The sequence below is a fragment of the Leucopleurus acutus genome (assembly GCF_964270905.1).
Source record: "Leucopleurus acutus genome assembly, chromosome: 1".
Taxonomy (NCBI): domain Eukaryota; kingdom Metazoa; phylum Chordata; class Mammalia; order Artiodactyla; family Delphinidae; genus Leucopleurus; species Leucopleurus acutus.
This window is the reverse complement of record NC_139142.1, coordinates 193,136,633-193,154,989: the sequence shown is the minus strand read 5'-3', so window position 1 is coordinate 193,154,989 and position 18,357 is coordinate 193,136,633. Positions and strand designations below refer to the sequence as shown.

Genomic DNA, 18,357 nt, shown 5'->3' with positions numbered 1-18,357 from the left:
CTCTGGACATGGTAGCAAAGTCGACTCTGAAATAACACCTGCTCCCAGTACCCCTTCTATTAAAGTAAATTTTTTAAAAGCCCTTATTTCTTTCTACTCCTATTTCCCAATGCAGGGCCTGGGATGGGAAGGTTGGGGCAAGGGGGCGGGGGAATGAGTTAAGAGGGGAAGACAGTATCAGAAAAAAAGCATCTCTTTCCTCTGATCTTCTATCACAATGACTTTAAGCAGTTCTTTAGGTCTTCCAGTGTTCCACACGGAACAGATTTGCACCATCCACAGAAGTGCCGTTTAGTGTTTACTCTTTTAAATCTAGAAATAAAAACACTGCATTTCACTTACCCATTTGAGAAAGGTCACTAAGAAAGAGAACTCACAAATTCAGAGCCAAAAACAAAATTGCAAAGAAAGCTCCAACTTTACCTAAAATTCCTCCATATTTGCCAACCAATCTTCCTATATTTTCCTAAGATCACTCTCTCCTATTTTTCACCACCACCAGCACCCCTAGCACCAGCAGTAACAGACCTATCTGTCCTACACTGAGCTATCGCACCTGGACTTACTTGAAATGAGTATTCTGGGGACTGGCCCTGAAGCCCAAAGCTCTACAATGACTTTTTTTCACCAGGTTGAGTAAAGCATAAACACCCCACTAAAACTCACTAAATGTAAAAACACATTTTCAAGGTCCCATGTCCCCAACTTAAACTATTTTCGTTATGATATTATTAAATATGTACAAACATAAAGGTGGGCTCAAATTCCTTATATTATAGCTTTTCTAGCTACAAAACGCACAAAATAGCAAAACAAATGAAAAACTATAAAGCCAACAATTTTTAAATTTAAAAAATTAACTTAGGGCTTCCCTGGTGGCGCAGTGGTTGAGAGTCCGCCTGCCGATTCGGGGCACGTGGGTTCGTGCCCCGGTCTGGAGGGATCCCGCGTGCCGCGGAGCGGCTGGGTCCGTGGGCCATGGCCACTGAGTCTGCGCGTCCGGAGCCTGGGCTCCGCAATGGGAGAGGCCACAACGGTGAGAGGCCCGCATACCGCAAAAAAAAAAAAAAAAAAAAAAAAATTAACTTAAAAACACCAATGATTATGTTTTGCTGAACTAAATTACCTCTCAGAAAAGAAATATGGTACCAACTGCTAGTTCAGCAAGCCTGTTGTACCACATGTTATGACTCATTTTTCTCATCTCTTTTCTCCTTTTAAACTACTGTGAAAGCTTCTGACAGAGTGGCTTAATGTCATTTGGGCTTCATCTAGAGTGAATAAATCATTTACTTTTTAAGGCTGCCTCTGTTCTTATTAACCTGTGACAAAGTATGTACTATGTTACCTAGTGCTAACATGCTCAAAAGAGACACAAAAACAAACAGGCACACCAAAACCTCCCATCAGTATTTGGTTATCCAGACAACCCAGATTATGTGTAAGTTCATTTTTCAGAGGATCACTGAAAGGAAGACCCAAAAATTTATCATAAAAACCTTATAAATCCTTCAGAGAAATACCCCAGTTTGCAAAATACTACTATTGTGGACCATAATTCCATAAAACAAATACTATTCATGTGATAATTAACTGAATTCCCAAGTGACCTAATGCCTTAACCCAGTTAGCTCTTTCAACAAATATTTATTGTCTGGTATGTGCATATCAAGATAAGAGATGCCATGGAGATGAACCACATAGGTCCTGCCCAAGGAACCCCAAAGGTTTAAGATGCCTTAAAAAGTTATCAGAATATTTCTTGGAGAACGGATGCTAAATTCTGAGGAATGTGGAAAGCTATCACTTGGGGTAGAACAGGTATTCCACAAACATTGGTTGACTTGCTGTCTTCACCAACCAGGACTTCCCATAAAACTGTGTTCCATATAGGTCATGGCAATCAGGACAAGCTCACTCTGGGCTCTATTTATGGTCTTTGGAAAATAACATATTCAGTTTTTCATTCATTCAATAAATTACTTATTGAGCACCTACTATGAGCCAAAATTGTTCTAGGTCTCTGAAGTACATTAGTAAGCAGGAAAAAAACAGTTCCTGCCTTCATAGAGCTTAACTCTAGTGTGGGACAGACAAATAATAAACCAGGGCTATAATAAATAAGTAAATTACACTTCGTATTACAAACTAAAAAGTGCAATGGAGAAAACAGAAACAAAAGAAAACACCTTCAAGGAGGTAAGAAGGATGACTGGAAGTAGGTTAAACTTTTTTTAATGGGTGGTCAGGGTAAGCCTCACTGAAGTAAGATTTCTAAGTTAATGGTTCAAGGTATAATCACAGCAGATTCGTATTCACACTCTAAGTTACCAGCCATCTTCCTCAGCGACATAAAATTTCCCACTGGACTACCACTATCCACTACATTTTGGTATACTTGAACGGCTTATAAAAAATGTAAGTAGGGGCTTCCCCGGTGGCGCAGTGGTTGGGAGTCTGCCTGCGGATGCAGGGGACACGGGTTCGTGCCCCGGTCCGGGAGGATCCCGCATGCCGCGGAGCGGCTGGGCCCGTGAGCCATTGCCGCTAGGCTTGCGCGTCCGGAGCCTGTGCCCCACAACAGGAGAGGCCACAACAGTTAGAGGCCCGCGTACAGATTAAAAAAAAAAAAAAAAAAAAGAATGTAAGTAGGAAACTAATAAAAATATGTATTTCTGTTTGTTCCACAATCATTAGTAATAATAAGGTTAAGTTTTCCTCCACTATCTTGCTACCCATTAGGGCAAGATAATGGAAATCTCCAAATCCTCCAGAGCTGGCTCAGGGTCACGGGTTAATTTGGGACTCCAGGAAGATGCAATTACTCTGGCCCCTTGCTTGAGAAACCTGGCTTAAGAAATTGGTATCTTAATGGCTGAGAATTTCCCCCCTTAATACCAGGTTCCTATACAGGAAACAAAAGGTCACCGCAGACTTGAAACTCAACTCATGAAGCTCTCTGGGCTCAGAGTAAAACCGCCAAAGGTGGGCTTCCCTGATGATGCAGTGGTTAAGAATCCGCCTGCCAATGAAGGGAACACGGGTTCGAGCCCTGGGCCGCGAAGATCCCACATGCCGCGGGGCAACTAAGCCCGTGCGCCACAACTACTGAGCCTGTTCTCTGGAGCCCACGAGCCACAACTACTAACCCTGCATGCCACAACTACTGAAGCCCATGTGCCTAGAGCCCGTGCTCCGCAACAGGAGAGGCCACCGCAATGAGAGGCCCGCACACCGCAACGAAGAGTAGCCCCCGCTCACTGCAACTAGAGAAAGCCCACGCGCAGCAACGAAGACCCAACACAGCAAAAATTAAATAAATAATTTTTAAAAACCCACCAAATGTAATGAGCCGTGCGTTTAGCAGCTGGAAATCAGCGCTGACTCTTCTTCGTTAGCGCCTGGGCCTCGGTGCCTGGCGACCTTCAAAGCCCTTGGGAAGGCGCCGTGACTTTCTGTGGCAGGTGGGGAAATGGAGGCCTGGGTCATTAAGCGGAAAGAGAATGCTCTCTCGGTTTGGAAAAAGCATTCAGCCACAGCAACGCAAACACTCAGACGCCGACGCACGCCCGCCGGCAGAACTTGGGCCCGCGGAAAACCCCGCCGCGCCTGCGCCCTGTGTCTCCTGCGCGAGCCCCTCTGAGGCGGAAGTGCTGCTCCCACATCCGGTGAGCGGGCACCGCCGGGAAACTCTGAAGGCGCGGAAGTGGCTGACGTGTGGTGGCTTGAGGACCGGAAGATGAGGACCGACAAGAGCTTGGTAAGTGGCAGCCAGAGAATGGAAAATATAGCAAATAACATTCCCCAAACCTTTAGGTACTTAGCTGAGCCGCAGACTAGCGTTTTCCTCCACTTCTCTTTCTGACTCCTGAAAGGCAGCGAAAGCACCAAACAGGATTTATCCTCCAACCAAATTTGGAATTTCCCTGACGTTCTCTCCCCATGAATGGGGCTTCCGTCCTTACAGTTATCTGGTGGATAACTTGTTCGTTCTGAAACTCACCGCCCAAATCAAAACAATTGCCAAGTTCCATAGATTCTACTCCCTGCATGCACCTTGACCCTTCCTCTCCATTTCTGCTATTTCTGCCTGGTTCAGATCTTCATCTCTCAGAGAGCTAAAAAATTTTTATAATAGTTTACTAATTTGGTCCTGTCTGGCATTGCTCCAGGTGAAGATCTCGGTTTGTAGGCCCTCACGTTTAGACGGTTTCGGGTCCTTCTTTAAGAAACAAATACAAAACTATGAATATACATTTTTATCACAATATGACCTTTGGCCCTACATGCTTATGTTACAAGTGCTGGTTGGGTAGTAAGATCATTACCAGAAGGCATTTCTATACCAGAACTTAGCTATAGACAGAAGTGACTACAGACTACTTTAATATATATTAGTAAATAATCGAGAACTTCCCCTTAACCAATTTCCAGTAATGCCCACAGCCTAGGGAAAATGTAATGGAGGCAAGTTATAGTAGAAAGAGAGTATTCAATTGTATCTTCCTTTTGCAAATTTTACAGAAAACAATTGACCACAAAATTCGTTGTTAGTGCCTATTCCAGGGCTTTAGAAAATTCCCATGCAAGCAAGGGGCCGTAGAGCTTAAGCATGAAACACTGCTGTCTGTTTAATCTTTGAAACTTGTAAATATGATCCTCACAATTCCCTGCTTAAAATCAATATTTCCCACTCTCCTGAAGAATGAAATCCAAGCTCTGCTATAACATTATATTCAAGCCCCTCCTACTTCTAACTTCTCCACCCACTCACTTGCATACAGTCTTTGTTCCAGACGATTCAGAATTACCTGTTGGGTCCTAAATAATTCCTGCTATCTCAAAAAGTCATTCTTTTATAGATACCTCTATATCTGAAGTTCCTTTGCCTCAGTTGTGCTTTACCTATCATAGCTCCTACCTGGCTCCTTTTTAAAGCCTTCTGTGAACTCCAAGTCTCATTTAGAAACTGCTTCTGTATTCTCCCCATAATACACTGTGCTTACCTTCTTCATATCATTAGCACCTTTTATTATAATATTGGATTTTTAATGATGTTTTTCCCACCAGACTGAAATTTCCATAGCCCATGTCTTTGTAATATTTTCCCTCAGCTCCTAAATCAGCACCCACGTCCCCAAAATTAACCTTGAAAAATTGCAGATGCTAGAGAGATGTGAATAGTAGCTAAAATAACCATGACCAGGGAGAGAGAGAGCACGTGCACGTGCGAAAACCCAAGGAAACAGAAAACTATCATGGACTGCTATGGGTGAATGAATGGAAAGAAAAACTGGATATGTTGAAGGAACGTTTTGAAATTCTTTTGTTTCTTCACCACGTTACCTTGGGCCATAATTTTCCTTCTTCATCACTACAGAAATTGACAGTAACAACCCATTAGTCAATTTTGATGGGGAATCAGGGCAGAGGTTCTGCCAAAATAAAGAGTTGATAAAAACAGATGCTGTTAGACCAGCTGCCATCAGTCATTTCCTCCAAACAATAGATAACCAGAACAGGACCTGGTGCCTAGCAGGGGGTTGCTTACATAACAGAAGCCTAAAATGTATGGCACTGGCTTTGGGCCCAGGCAGAGGCAGAAGCTAGAAGGGCCTCAAAGAAATGGTTAATAAAAGTGGGAATGTGTTGGTGAGTCTTAAAGGACAGTGTAGAAATGATACTGGAGACAGAAGAAAAAGCAACCTTTGGTACATAATAGTTGGAAAGTTTGGCAACACTGTCACCTGTAAACCAATGAACTTATGGATATGTCTAAGGAAATTTCTAGGTAAAATGCAGAGAATACTACCTGGCTTTTTCTAGCTGACTGTGATAGAATACAAAGAGAAAGGCATGAACTAAAGAAAGAGTTGCTTAGTCTTGTTTTGGTTTTGGCTTTTTAAATTTTTTAATTGTGGTAAAATATATATAACAAAATTTACCATCTTAACCATTTTTAAATGTACAGTTTAGTAGTGTTAATTACTTCATATTGTTATGCAATCAATCTCCAGACTTCTTTTCATCTTGCAAAACTACAACTCTATACCCATTAAACAACAATTTCCCATCCCCCTCCTCTGCCCAGCTCCTATATTCGAACCACAATTCTAACTTCTATCTCTAAGTATTTGATGCTTTTAGGCATCTCATGAGTGGAATCATACAATACGTGTCTTTTTTGTGGCTGGCTTATTTCACTTTGTATAATGTCCTCAGGTTTCATCCATGTTGTATCATGTGTCAGAATTTCCTTCCTTTTTAATGGAATAATATTGCATTGTATGTATATACTGTATTTTGTTTATTCATTCATTTGTTGATAGACAATGAGTTGCTTCCATCTTTTGGGTGTTGTGAATAATGCTGTTGTGGAGTTGCTTAGTTTTGGGGTGAAATTTAGAGGAAATATTAGAGTCAGGATTTGGAAATAAAACTTGCACATCCACTGTCTATTCTAGCAAAAGACTCTCAGAATATGAAATGGCTTCAGAGCAAAGAACCACCTCAGGGTGCGTCTGGAAAATCCTTTGTTAAAACTTAAGAAAGGTCTAAGGCAGTGTTTCATAGAGGCTCTCAGCTAAACTAAAGGACTTCTGATGGTCTTATGGGTATGCCTCATAGACCCTCGCTGACAAACAACAGGGATTCTAAGATTCTCAAGGCATTATTAGCACAGTAACCACAGGACCCAAGATAGAAAACATCCTGTCTTAAAGAGATTTGTAAATGTGACTTCTGTCCAATAGAATGAATCCAGTAAGATTCATAGGAAACCTACGTTTTTCAATGAATAGCATAGGTAGGAGCACTATCATCTTGAATTAAAAAGAAAAGAGATAGTGCAAAATTTTAAAAGACACTTTCCCCACCCTTCTAAGGGCAAGAAGCAGGCTGAGAAGGCCACTCAATTGCAAACATAGTCAGTTTCTTAGGGAAAAGGAAGGGTAGCTCAGAGGACAGAATCAAGAGGCCAGAGGGTAAAGCCAGGACCTTAAGAGAATTTTCCCGGGGAGCAGGACTGGTCCTAATCAAGGAATTGGCAGTATGTGTTGAAATGAATTTCAGAATTGCTATAGACTAGTAACTGCTGTGTGTATCCTGTTCCCCTGCTTTTTCAACTGAAGTGTTATTGTAATTGTCCTATCTCTTTATCACATGTGGATGTTTCAGGGATACTGGGGGCAGGGGACAGATAATGTTTCTTTACAGGTCTTTAAATTGAGAGGTACTATACTTGAACTATACACATAGCACTCATGCTCATCTGGGTCTCATTCAGTTGGCTAAGCCCTGACTTCAAGACAATATCACAGTGAGATAAGACTTTGGGGGTGGGAGACTTGAGAGGAGTAAGTGTATTCTGCAGATAAGAAGCCCTACTACCCTATTACCCTGCTGGAAGTAAATGCAAGGTGCCAGGTGGAGTAAATGTGGAAAGAGAGTTTACTGAGCAGTGCCCATGCATCCCCCAGCTATTCCAAACTTCGCAGCCCAGTTGCCAGATATATGAATGAAGAAGCCACCTTAGAAGTGGGTCTTCCAGCCCCAGCCATGCCAGCTGACACTGCATACACTAGAAACAAACCACTCAGCCAAGCCCTTCCCAGATCTGTGATCCACAGAACTGTGAGAAAAATGCTCGTTTTATGCCCCTAGGTTTTTCAGTAATTTGTTATGTAGAAATAGGTAACTGGAACATCTAACCAATATAGACACTGTATATGTGGAAAAGATACAGTGGATTTAGAGGATATAGCTACCAAGGGTATACATGCTGCCAAAGGCACGTGTGTGTGCTTGTGTGTATATTTATCAACAATTGACATAAGAAAATAATTGTTGGAAATTCTGACATACCTCTGAGAAACTGATAGATTGAAGAGAAAGAAGCAATTAGCAAATATCTCAACAGTACAATTAAGCTGTAGACTTAAGCTATTTAGGCATATATAGAGCTCTTCATGTGACAAATAATTCACTTTTTGTTTTAACATGCACAGAATATTTACTGAATATTTACCAAAAATAAACCAGAGATAATATTTCAAAGGGAACCTCAGATTCCAAAGGATCAGTGTCATACAAACTATGTCCTTTAGTCATAATGCATTAAATTATAAATTAAGTTTCTTAAAAGGATAGCTTAAATATACCTCACATGTTTGGAAAATTAAAACAAATTCCTAAATAACCCTTAGGTTGAAAAAGAAAATTAATGAATACTTAGATTTGAATGGCAGTGGATACACTACAAGTAAAATAAAATTCTGGAACAAGGGTTAGAGAAATGACTGAACCTAGGGCTGGGGCAGGAAAAATGCAAGGTACACTTAAAGCATCATTTTCAGAAAATAAGAACAAGGGCATGTCAAAAAGACACACAAGCCAACTTAAAAGAGTTCCCAATTGTCGAAGCTGGAGTAGTTTGAGCAATGAAATAATGATAATATCGGATTCAACCCCCAAAATAAATATCCATAAGTCCATACTCATATGAATAAATGATTAAGTTAATAAATGAGGAAGAAGACGGAACTCTTTGTTACAAAAGAATTCCAACTCATACATTTAGAAGGAATGAGGGAAATAGAAAATCATCATTAGAATACCACATTAATAATTGTTTCAGGCAAGACCTGCTGATAAATCCTAAAATTAGTGGGAAAAACATTAAGAAGAAACAGGATATTTGAATAAGCGCAAATCATCTCCCCCAAAACATTGATTCATTACTGTAGTGGTTTTAACATATGTCCAAAATTCTTTGATACCCCTCCCTCCAGGAAGAAGTGAATTCACCTTCCCTTAGAGTGTGAGCTTAACTTAGTGATTCACTTAGAATAAAATATGGAAAGGGAAAAATAGTAACTAGAATGGAGAAACCTGGCAAACACCCCACGAACCAAGTGACCAAGGTTAACATCACCAGTAATAAGACATATGGATACTATGTACTCTGTGGTGTGATGCAATGAGAAGAGCATTTCCCCTCTATTGTATTCCTCCCAAAAGCCCATAACCTCAGGCTTATCATGAGAACGCATCAGACAAATCCAAATAGAGGGATATTCAACAAAATACCTTAGCAGCACTCTTCAAAAGTGTCAAACTGATAGTTGATAACATAAGAGAGTATTGTTTAAAGGCAAGGAAAGACTGAGAGACTGTCACAGATTGGAGGAGACTAAGGAAATATGAAAAACAAATGATATATTAGTTTGCTAGGGCTCCCATAACAAAGTACCCAGACTGGGTGGTTTAAACAACAGAAACGTATTTTCTCATAATTCTAGAATCTAAAAGTCCAAGGTCAAGGCATCAGTAGGGTTGGTTTCTTCTGAGACCTCTCTCCTTGGCTTGTAGATGGCCATCTTCTCTCTGTGTCTTCACATGGTCTTCCCTTTGTGTGTTCCTGTGCCCTAATTTCTTCTTATGAAGACCCAAGTCATATTGGATTAGGGTCCATCTTAATGACCTCATTTTAACTTAATTACCTCTTTAAAAGTACTGTCTCAAAATACTGTCACATTCTGAGGTACTGAGAGTTAGGACTTCCACATACGAATTTTGGGGAAACATAATTCAGCCCATAAGATATGGTATCCTATTTTGGATCCTGGAAGAGAAACAGAGCATTAGTGGAAAAACTGAGGAAATCTGAATAAAATCTGTAGCTTAGTTAACAGTGTTGTACTAATATTAGTTTCTTAGTTTTTAATAATCTTATGTAAGATGTTAATGTTATAGGAAGCTGGGTGAAGGGTATATGGGAACTTCCTGTATTGTCTTTGCTAATCTTCTGAAAGTCTGAAAGTATTTCAAAATAGTTTAAAAATTTTTAGTTATAAAAAAACTAAATTTCTTTGAAAAGATAAATAAGGGAGACTCAAGAATTAAAGAGAAAATATGCAAATAAACAGGAAATAGGCAAATAATACACAGAATGAAGATACAAAGGAATGTTTTTTAAAGCTATTATTATTTTAAAAATATATGATTATTTTGTAACAAACTTTTAAAAACTAGAGGAAATGAAAAAAATGGATAAATTGATAGAAAATATACAATGCCAAATTTGCCACAAAGGGAATATAAAACTTGAATACAACCATAAGCATAGAGAGTTTTAAATCATTCACTTCCCAGAAAAGCTTCAGGCTTTTTCATGGTTTTGTATATGAATTCTACCAAACTTTTAAGGAAAAGTTCTTTTATTTTTACAAGTTCTTAAAACCAATAAAACCCAAAATTTTTAGTTATAAATCCAAAAACCAATAAAACCCAAAATTTTTAGTTATAAAAAAACTAAATTTCTTTGAAAAGATAAATAAGGGAGACTCAAGAATTAAAGAGAAAATATGCAAATAAACAGGAAATAGGCAAATAATACACAGAATGAAGATACAAAGGAATGTTTTTTAAAGCTATTATTATTTTAAAAATATATGATTATTTTGTAACAAACTTTTAAAAACTAGAGGAAATGAAAAAAATGGATAAATTGATAGAAAATATACAATGCCAAATTTGCCACAAAGGGAATATAAAACTTGAATACAACCATAAGCATAGAGAGTTTTAAATCATTCACTTCCCAGAAAAGCTTCAGGCTTTTTCATGGTTTTGTATATGAATTCTACCAAACTTTTAAGGAAAAGTTCTTTTATTTTTACAAGTTCTTAAAACCAATAAAACCCAAAATTATCCAATTTATTTTATATGATTTTGATTCCAAGCCACATGAGGACAATATAAAAAAACAAAGTCCCATTTTAACTCTGCATATAGATCCAAGATCCTAAAGGAAATCTTGGCTAAGCAAATATTAAAATATATTAAAATAATTATACATTATGACCCACTGGAGTATATCTCAAGAATAAAAGGATGTTTTAAATTAACATCAGAAAGTATATCAATGAAATTCACAGCAATAATAGAAGAAGTTAGAAAAATTATGTGATTGTTTTAATCAATGTAAAAAGGCATTTTACAAAGTTCCAACACCTAATTTTTTTAATGGTATACTAGAAATTGAAGGATACTCTTAACTTGGTAAAACTTGCCTCTATCAACCCTATACTTAAAGGAAGAACTTTTTCTTCAAGATGTTCCCTTTAAGTCGAAAATGTTTACTATCACTGATGCCGTTTAACATAGTTACTGAAAGTCACAACTAATTCTGTAAGAAAAAAAAAGAAATGAGATATAAAGATCAGATTATTTGTAGATGATTTGACTGTTTAGCAATAAAATCAACAGACAAATATGAGAATAAAAAGTTCAGCGGGGTTGATGGATACCAGATCAATGTACAAAAATCAATAGCATTTCTCTACACCAACAATCTCCAACAAAAGTTATAACTAAAAAGATGCCATTTAAAATAGCAACAGAACCCATAAATTATCTAGATGTTAACTTAATCAAGAATACACAAAACCTTTATGGAGAAATTTTGAAGCTCTATTGAAGGACAAAACAGATGATCTGAATAAATGGAGACATCACATGCTCTGAAAGGGAATAATTTACTGTATTAAAAATGTCAATTCTCATCAAATGGAGCTATAAATTTAATGCAGAACCAATTAAAATTCAATATAGATTTTTTTTAGAAACTTGATAGCTTACTTTAAGTAGAAAAATAAAAGTCAGCTTTGAAAAGGGGAAAGAGGTAGGCTTTGCCTAAGCAAATATTGAGACATCCTACCCAACCACAGCAATGAAACATAACAGTATGGACCAGAAAACGGACATGGGAAACAGTGGAACAAAACAGAGAGCTCAGAGACATACACATGCATATAAGGCACTTACTTGTATGATAAAGGCTGATAATGTTGGGAACCTGGCTCACTGAATGGATAAAAATAATAACAGGATCCCTACCCAATATCATATACCAAGGTGAACTCCCAATGTTAAAGACCTGACTGTGAAAGGTAAAACTTTAATGGTAGTAGTTGATTATAAGAGAATATTTTTGTGGCAAAGCATTGAAAGACTTCTTAAAATGAAACCCAAAAGCATAAACTGTAAGGCAAAATTTTGACTAAGTAAGTAGCATCAGAAATTTTTTAAAATTCCATTCAAGGGGAGATATTATGGGCAAAGTTACCTGAAAGATGACAGATTGGGTGATATTGAAGTGTCTAAAATTGACAAGGAAATAATATCTAGAATACAGCAGGATCTCTTGCAGCGAAACAGAAATATAGGAATCACAATAGGAAATGGGCAAAGGCTATAAACAAGCAGTTTACAGAAAAGTAAACCCAACAGGCTTACACGCACATGAAGAGATGCTTAAGCTAATTAGTAGTCAGAGAAATGCAAAGTAAAACAATAGTGAGATATCACTTTACATTCATTAAAATGGCGAAAAATTAGAAACCTGTATGATGCCAAGTGTTGGCAGGAAAGTGAGGCTATAGGAGCCCCTATGCCCTGCTGGTGGATATGTAGACTGATGCAGCCTGTCTAGAGAGCAATCTTGCAATATTTTGTAAAATGATATTTACCCCTCCCGGTGACCCAGAAATCCTGCAATTCAGTTTATCTTTCAAGGAAATTCTCATGCAGGTCCATAAAGGGGCGTATAAGCTTACCATAGTGTCATTGTAATGGCAAGGAACTGAAGACTATCTGGGTGTCCATCCCTAGAACTGGACAATTTCTACATGCTATTTAGCAGTAGAGTCCTAGGCATCAATAGGGAAATGGACTGGTTGTATACATAGCAGGAAGAGATTCTTAAAACAGAATTGTATAAATAAAAAGTAAGCAGAATAATGAGAAATATAGCAATTATTTAACTGAAATGATTTGCACACAAATGGCACATGAACAGAAGAGCACACTTCACAGGTTAGTTGCTAGTGGGGTGGGATCAAGGAAAAGAGACTTTTTTTTTTTTAAGGGACGAAGAGCAATTTCCTTTCTGTTTCCTTATAACTGTAGAAGACTGTAGATTCATGTTTCAATCATCTTTGGGTAACTTCCTCACTTGGGGCCTCTCATCCTCAGAAAACACTGCTCACAAAAACATCTCTATCATTTAGCTCAAACCCATAACTACAAGAAGTACAGGAGAACCAAGAACACAGTCTGATTCCCTCTAGATTATCTTGAAGAATTTGACAACAGTCTGTCTTAAAGCAAGAAAATGTTCTCCCACACTACTTTGCAGCTGCCATGTCCAGAGAAGCTTGCCAAAGCTTGACATAGTGACAAATGTCTTCCTCTGTCTGACTTCTTGTTCTTGGAAGGCATTTTGGCAATCAGGTCACACCTTCCTTGGGAAGATCTGTGTATTTTGTGTGGGGAAAATAACTCAAGTTTGATTTCTAAAAAGAGAGAGAACCAATAAATATGAAGTAAGGTCAATCAGAACATCAGTTCTCCATCCACAAGTATACAATCTTTGGGGCTCTTGAAGGTGATCCTTTTTCAAAGTTAAGTGCAGCACATATCTTAAAGGTGCTAGGGTTTAAAGTTTGATAATAGATGATTGTCCCCCTGAAAAATACATTTTGAGTTTGCTGCTTTTGCAAAAGTAGCTGACTAATGTCTCATTTTATGGTTTTCCTTCACTGCAATAATTTTGAGCTACATTCTATTTCAATTTTAAATGAAGAAAGGACAGTTTATTTTATCAAACACATCCACAGTGTTCTTTATATCACCTCTTTGAATATGACCATTTCTAAATGGGGTGGAAAATCCTTTGTCAGGGAACCCACTACAAAGAGATCACCTGTCTTGACTCGTTTTATTCAAATAACACTTCTATAAAAGAGCAAGTACTTTTCTTGATTTATAGATGAGGAAAATAAGGTTCAGAAAAGTTATATAATATGTCCAAAGACATACTTTTTTTAATTGCTAGGGGAGAAAAAATAAGAAGAAAGTATATTCTGTCAGAAAATAAATGTCTAATGTGGACACTAACCTGTCTTAAAATATAACGATTTTCTACCTTGAGTTTCCTGGTGATTTCATTAAACAAGTCAGTTATGCTTGGCTACAATAGCTAAGTGAAAATAATCTTTTTTGTTAGTCATTTTTAAAATCATTATATTTCTTTTTTCTGTTGGTTCTTATTCATATAGCTCTTCAAGTCAAATTACCCATCTGATAATCTGCAGTTTTTTATTCTAAATGACTTCTTTGTAGACCCTAATATTTTATACAAAAGGTACAAATTAGCCGTTCATAGTAACTTTTCAGAGAAAGATATATAGCTTGTGCCAATGAATTCTTCTGATTTAGAAATAATAACAGTAAGCAAGGCTATAAATATAAAGTAAATTTTAAATGTTCCCATTGGAATTTAAATTAAAGTACTTTGGTTAGATACCCAAGATATGAACTAAATATAGGATGTACTTGTATGCTTAGAACCCTATGTTTTAAGTTATCATTTATTGGGTACTCACTGTGTGTCATACATTATGCTATACACCCTTAAAACACCCTCACTGAACTGTTATGTGACTGATATTATTCTCCCCAATTTATATTACAACTATATATGGTCAATATCATTCTCCTAAATAATAGTTGAGAAGTTTGGGACACAAAGAAGTGAAATAGCATACCTAAGGACACACACCTAATAAGTAAAATAACTGAGTATGATGTCCATAACTTAGGTATAAGGGTAAGGAGACTGGTCAGAAGACCTAAGTTTGAGTTCTTGTTTAAGTTGGTGAGTTGAGCATGTTTCTCCACCTCGTCCCTCCACTTTAATGGCAGTAAATAGATACAAGAGGGAATGAGAAGAAGTAGTTGACCAGAGATTTGACATAATTCTCCAGCACCATACTGATGATAAGCCAGAGTGGTGGCAGCTAAGCCCAGGACATGCTCAGGAGAAGGCTGGAACAGAGGTGGAAACTATTCTTTAAGCAGAGTTTCCAGAAAGATTTTAAGCTCAAAGTCAACAGGTATCAAGAGTGGAAGTAGAAAATGAGGCAGACATCAAGGTGATGAATTGAAGGATTTCCTTCTAAACAGTTACACGAGTTGGCACATCCTCTCCTTGCGTTCAGTGATGACATTTATTCCCAAGCTAAAAACCAAGATCTATTCTGTAAAGAGATTGAAAGAAATGTCTGGAAAGAACTAAAACTTCTAAATGGTTATAGTTCTCCCAGAGTAAACGTCTAGGGTGAGCCAGAAACTGCCAGCTTCCTTCTCAGGCATCCTAAAATGAATGTTGAAAGCCTGACAGTCAAGGGGAGGCCTACTGAGGAACTAGGCTACTCATCTGCTGTAGGAATCCATGCCATCTAGCTATATATGTTTACCTAGCCCTTCAGTCATAACATTGATGGCTAATAAGGATCATATTTGAGATGAACTGGTAGCATAAAGGAGAAGAACTGGTATGAACAAGCAAAATAACTGAACCTGGAACAAACAGCAATAATTCAGGGAACAGAAGACAATTCAATAGATATTTTAATTAATATCTCAAAGAGATTTAAGAAAATGAACATACAATTATGAAAAAGAAATAATTAGAGCAAGAAAGAGTTCATGGAAAGTAAAAGTGAGTGCTAAATGAAAACTAATTTAATTTTTCAAAAAGGTAGAAAAAATAAAATCTTCTAGAAAGTAAAGTAAAAAGAAAAAGAGATGAAAAATGAGAGAAGAGCTAAGAAATACAGGGATCAATCCAGAAAGTTGAATACCTAACTATAGGAGTTCCAGAAAGAGAAAATGCATAGCAGAACGTAGTTTTAAGCCATCATAAAAGAAAATTACTGAGTGGAAAAGTCTAAAAGGGCCAACTAAGTGATGAGGTTGATGAATAAAAAGAATCACATCTAAGCACATCATCATGAACATTCAGAACCCCACGGAAAAAGAAAAGATCTTAAGAGTTTCCGTGAGGAGAAAAGATTACCTACAAAGGTATAATGAATCAGGTTAATAACAAATTTTTCACCAGCAACAATGAATGCTAAAAACAATGTAACAATGTCTTTAAAATTCTGAGGGCAAAATGACTTTGAACCTATAATCCTATATACAGACAAACTCAATCATGCATGAAGACAAAGACATTTTCAGACACGGGGAGACTTAGAAATTTTACCTTCCACAGATTCTTTCTGAAAAAGTACTTGAAATTGCGTTTTAGGGGTGGGGAAAAAAGAAGAATTCTTGAAATAAGAGGACCAGCACCCAACACACAGCTGGATCCAAAATTTCAATAATTTGAAAATTGTTCCATGATAGGTATTCTGCAGAAGACCTAAAGCAATTTGTACAAATTATGGGACTCCAAGAAGCATGTCTTCAACAAAAATGTAAATTTTCTTTAACAAACGATTGATTAAGAAGTTGGATGATCTTAGAAATAAGAAAACATAGGGTTTCTTTTTATTTCTTTAACGTGAAGAGAAAAGCAATTGGCAGCTGCATGGAGGGAAAATAGGTGAAAAGTCTCCATGCAGACATGCACAAACTAAAGGTAACATGGTTTTGTGCAACTGATCTAAAAAAAAGGGAGGGAAAATCCATTGGTCCTTGAAATTTGGAACATTCTAAAAATGGCATAGATTCAGATATTCAGATTTTAATTTTTAGAAGCAACTAATGGACAAAACACAGAAGTGGGTTTTGGGTTTTTTTTTTTTTACTGCAGTGACAGACTGAAAATGTTACCATCTTGAATTACCTAAAAGTATTGGAATACGAGTAGGAGCATAAAGAAAGAAAAGAATAGAAGATACTATTTTAAATTGATGGATATAAAAGTCAAGGTAACCAATAGAAAAATTTTAAATATAATTAATAAAACAATGGAGAGAGTAGAGAAAGGAAAAGTGAAATATAAAGAAGCTAAGTTTCACATTTGTTGTATCAGAGAAGCTGATCATCGTATCATCGTATCATCATCAGTGTATCATGGTGATGATTTTAATCCCCAAAATTCATAATCCCAATTTTCCATTGATAATTCTCTTCATTAGAGATGTACTTCTGCCTATACTTCCTTTCCTATGGTACAAAGTCTGCTTCCTCCAAATTCATGTCCAAATGTTTGTGGTGTCCCTTCTGGCTTTTCCAGTCTCACTTCTGTATCTTGTGCCTCTCACTGGCAGTTTCTGAGGCAGCCCCTAACCTGACATCTTAGTCCTCACCATAAAAGACAACAGAGTGAGGCGGGAAATGCCAAACGACAAGACCTGCCCGCCACAAGCTTGAGAGAGGTAGGGGACCCACTGCATGTCATCTCAGGCATGCTGGTGAGGGAGAAAAGTGTTTTGCCCCTGAGTTTGCCTGCTGTGCCTCTGCCTTTAGTCTCCTGCTGTTTGTGTTTGGAAAGGGTTTCACCGTACAGGTTTAAGCCAGGGAACAAGAAAAGCACCCAGCTGATTTTTGCAAGAAATTCTAGATTTTCAATCTCTACCTCCCTTACCACTCAACTCTTTCAGTGTATTCATTCACAGCCAAGAATGGAGCAGCTGTAAATAGCTTCTTTGACTGAAATCTCATCAGAGAAGCTGGAAAGCCCAAGCTCTCAGAGCTAAGGGAGGCACTGGGCAGGAAGGCCAAGACAGAAAGGAGGAAAGAAAAATGGAAAGCAAAGAAAACGAAAATACATCCACAATCTACATAGTACTACAGGGCTAGAAATTTGTAAAGCCCTTAACATGCTTCTGTATTTTAACCACTTACTGAGCACCTTCTACATCCCTTAATCTCATTTTCTATGTCAACCCCCCCCCCACTACATTCCAGCAACATTGACTTTCTTTGTGCTTTTAGAGCATTTGAAGCTCATTCCTATCTCAAGGCCTTTGTTCTCGCTGTTCCCTATCTCAAGCATGATTCCTAAGCTTAAGCTTGTTTCATGGCTGTCTCCTCATCCTTCATTTCTTAACTCAGAGTCACATCTTCAGAGAGGTTTTCCTTAATCACCCTATTTACTGCAACACGCCTTACCTCTCAGCCATTCTTTACCACATAATATTTATTTTCTTATAGCATTTGTTTGTATCAAGAATTATATTTATCTTGCTTGTTTGTCATCTATGTCCCCCCACCCACCAAAATAATCCACAGGTACAGGGATTTTTATCTGTCATTTTCACTATTATATCCTCAGTACCCATACTCCTAGCCAGGCGCATGTTATATACGTTATTATTTTATTTTTATTTTATTTATTTTTTTTTTTGCGGTACGCGGGCCTCTCACTGCCGTGGCCTCTCCCGTTGCGGAGCACAGGCTCCGGGACATGCAGGCTCAGCGGCCATGGCTCACGGGCCTAGCCACTCTGCGGCATGTGGGATCCTCCCGGACCGGGGCACGAACCCGTGTCCCCTGCAT

At 37.9% G+C, this 18,357-nt stretch overlaps 1 protein-coding gene across 1 annotated transcript in view; it reads right to left on the bottom strand.

The window, feature by feature from the left end:
* Positions 1–18,357, bottom strand: part of GPR158 (G protein-coupled receptor 158) — a gene marked incomplete at both ends in the record, with an annotated part of 322,105 nt that overhangs the window by 292,012 nt on the left and 11,736 nt on the right. The window lies entirely within an intron of this gene.